This window comes from Phytophthora infestans, genomic scaffold, assembly GCF_000142945.1.
Source record: "Phytophthora infestans T30-4 supercont1.52 genomic scaffold, whole genome shotgun sequence".
Taxonomy (NCBI): Eukaryota; Oomycota; class Peronosporomycetes; order Peronosporales; family Peronosporaceae; genus Phytophthora; species Phytophthora infestans.
The window spans coordinates 771,160-774,915 of record NW_003303707.1 but is presented as its reverse complement, the minus strand read 5'-3'; the positions used below and the strand labels follow the sequence as shown (position 1 = coordinate 774,915).

Sequence of the window (3,756 nt, the reverse complement as noted above, 5' to 3'; positions counted from 1 at the left end):
AAGTCTAATTTACGCTATTTCGTTCTGCTTTTAACATAGTTAAACCAAGTCTAATTTACGCTATTTCGCTCTCTTTTAACATACTTAAACCAAGTCTATTTTATGCTATTCCGCTCTCTTTAACATAGTTAAACCAAGTCTAATTCATGCTATTCCGCTTTTTTTAACATAGTTAAACCAGGTCTAATTCACGCTATTCGCTCTCTTTTAACATACTTAAACCAAGTCTAATTTTACGCCCTGCCGTCTAGCTTGCCCTGTTAAACCCCCATACTAAAATCTCCGATTTTGGCTCAGAAATCATTAGCGCTGGCACTTAGCGATTTTCACGCAAAGTGTTTCTCGCTTTCTGCCTGTTATAAACCCGATACTAAGGTCGCCGAATTTGGCTCGGAAAACAATAGCAGCGGCACTTAGCGATTTTTGCGAACAAACCTCACTAAGCCAAAACAAAGACTTTGACGATCTTAAGCTTAACAGTATTAACTCTCTACCAGCACTTTGACCGGTTACTTTCGCCGCCCCATAGCGAAAGTAAATCACTTTAACGCAGCCTTATTTCGACTGCTTAACTTTATAGTTTTAACATTGCGCGTTTGCAATTGGGGGGAGAAATGTTCATTTCTGAACAAATCAATAGAACAAGGGCTAAATCTCAGCAGATCGTAGTACAAGACTACTCTCATGCTTACAACACCCCGTTCTGTAGTTAAGTCGTCTACAAAGGATTTATCTTTCCCAATATTTGAAATTACAAATCAGCCTACTCTCCACCGCCAGTACTTGACAGGCAGCGGAGTGCGTTGCAATTGTATGATGTTGGGTGTCCAGAAGACACCTATCGCTATTCGCGGCACATCGGGAAAGGTGATTATCGTCTATTCCAGCATGGATTCTGACTTAGAGGCGTTCAGCCATAATCCTACAGATGGTAGCTTGGCGGCACTAGCTTTTCAGCTAACCGCAGTTACCAATTATCTGAACCAACGGTTCCTCTCGTACTGGGTTGGATTACTGTTTAGACAACGAACTCATCAGTAGGGTAAAACTAACCTGTCTCACGACGGTCTAAACCCAGCTCACGTTCCCTATTAGTGGGTGAACAATCCAACAATTGGCGAGTTCTACTTCGCAATGATAGGAAGAGCCGACATCGAAGAATCAAAAAGCAACGTCGCTATGGACGCTTGGCTGCCACAAGCCAGTTATCCCTGTGGTAACTTTTCTGACACCTCTAGCTTAAAATTCAAAAGAACTAAAGGATCGATAGGCCACGCTTTCACGGTTTGTATTCATACTGAAAATCAAAATCAAGTGAGCTTTTACCCTTTTGTCTACATGAGATTTCTGTTCTCATTGAGCTCACCTTAGGACACCTGTGTTATCATTTAACAGATGTGCCGCCCCAGCCAAACTCCCCACCTGACGATGTCTTCCACGTAGCTCACCCAGGCAAAAGCCCAAGTTTACAACTAGAACTGAGCGACCGCGAGGCCACACAGATGCTACTTGGGGGTGGCATTGGGGTCTGTGTCACCGACGACGTGAGCTTGGTACCGTTGATACCGACAGCACCAACAGCCTGGGCGTGGTAGCATAGGTGGCGGCAACGGCAAAGACTTTGAAGCGGCAGCAATGACATCAACAGCCAGGAACTGCGGTAATGTTTGCGTACACTCTGGATGGCACTTGGGAAAATGACCGTCCTCGGCTTGGGTCGACACTGATAGAAGGTGTACGAGTCACAACACAGCACCGCCAACACATAATCAGTGGCAGGGATCACATCATCAGTGGCAGGAACTAGTGTGATATGGAGTAATGCCTGCAACTTGGTGCTACTGCAATCACTGCTGTAGACGCAATTGCAACCGCGAACAGCCCCCACGCTAGCCTGCACATTCATAAGGTGGCTTCCAGATGAGGTCGAGGACGAGCATATATGTGGAGGCTCACACAGCTTCCACTCCTTTGAATGGCTTCTCAATGGACCTCATGGTGCCAGAAACGGTGGCTTGATCCATGTTGAGGGCTTGTTGCATCCAGGCATCTTGATCAGACTAGCGACCGTCGACGTGGCAATTCTGGCATGGTAGACTTATTGGCGTCGTGGGCCGGAGCCTTGACAGCAACTTGGCCTAGCTCCAGTTGATACACAGCTTGAGCGAGCTTGATCCGTGCTCCTGGTTTCAGGAGTCAGCCGAGGGAGACTTGGGTGTCGTGCAGCGCTTCGTGCAGCATCTTGACACAAAACACGCTTGGGGGTGGACTTCGGCTGTGTTGGGGCTACTCCCAATCTTCAGCCCACAGCTGGATGGACGAATGGACGACTGCCAATGCTGAAGTCGGTGTATGTAAATTGTGTGAGCTTCGAGTTTGCGTCCGCACAGAAGTAGGCGAGACTACCGAGGTGTCAATCTTACAAGATCGAGATATGACTACATGGGCGCCAAATCTCAAGCACGGTAGTGGTAGCATTTCAAGGCGCTTGTTGTCTCCGAGGCAGATTCGCGAATGAGGCCGAATAAACAAACGGCGGATGAAGGCGAATGGACGGTGACCAACCACTTATCCACCACCGCTCTGCAGCCACCCCATCCGGGTTTCGTGCATGTTCGGGGCTACGCGCTCGTCGATCGTACTCACTTTGACGGAGTCGCACAATGTCTTTTCGTATGAAGTTTTGAGTTTCACCTTTCGCAGTATATTTTGATAGTAATGGCTTGCCATAGTAAACGCAAGCATTACCACCATTATTCACTATAAAAGATGAGGTCCAGCCGATCCCTCTTTTATCTTGGTCTACATTTTTCTTGCTGCTGATCCGTATACTGCCAGTTTGTATTCTCGAAAGAACCCGTCGCAGCGCAATCAACAAACCCGGCCCAAATTGAGCCCTCCGCCCTCCCATAAGTGATATAGCCCAGTCCGTACCACCTCCGCCCTCGCATAAGTGATAAAGCCCAAATCAGCTATTCAGACTCAGATTCAGCCTGAGCATTTTACATGTAATACTGTAGCATTTTTGTAACCACAGCAATATCGTGAGTACAGTCTCCTAGACAGCAGAGATTTTCTCTGGTAACTCCCTGAGTTACCAAATACACATGTACTTCAGCATCTAGGACGCCTACAATATCTGCATCTAACTGTGTTTCAATAAGCATTCATCAATAAGCATTCATGTTGATAAATTCATTAACCGCAAAGCTAACTACACTCGGCCTCTGCTCTTGGGGCTCGAGAACGAGCTCACGCGGCAGTTTTTCCTAGTCGTAGCTGCCTTAACGCACGTCAATCCATACGCAATACACACTTCCGTCACCTTCGCTCCCAAGGTGACATAGTCGCCTTTTACTCACGCTTGAGTCCACGATGAGCTCCACCCGCTTCAAGCCTCTCAACATGATGACGCACATGCCGAATCTCGAGCAAAATCTCCTCGAACCCGCTCTTCATGTGGTCCCAGCGAGCCTGCGCCCGGTCCTTCCGTCGCAAATAGGCCTTCAGAATCCTTCGTCCGAACAGAAGCTCTGCAGATGATGATGCCGAGTTCTTGTGGCCATGGAAAGGACTTCGGTGCGACGCGTTCACTGAGCCGACCACAGTGACGCACATGTAAGCGCCAAGTCTGTAAACTTGTTTGGCTACGAGAGTAACACGGCTGCATCAGTTATCTGCCAGGCGAGTCGTTGCATTGCGAAATAGCCAAACTGGACTTGAGCATTATGGTGTCACTCGAGCAGCTGTGAGTTG

The 3,756-nt window shown here is 47.8% G+C and overlaps 1 non-coding gene across 1 annotated transcript; it reads right to left on the bottom strand.

The window, feature by feature from the left end:
• Positions 1 to 753: 753 nt before the first annotated feature.
• On the bottom strand, positions 754 to 1,509 carry PITG_33344 (the record flags this gene model as incomplete). Its single annotated transcript, XR_009934738.1, has 1 exon — positions 754 to 1,509. It is a non-coding gene; the product is annotated as a 28S ribosomal RNA (ribosomal RNA).
• Positions 1,510 to 3,756: the final 2,247 nt, after the last annotated feature.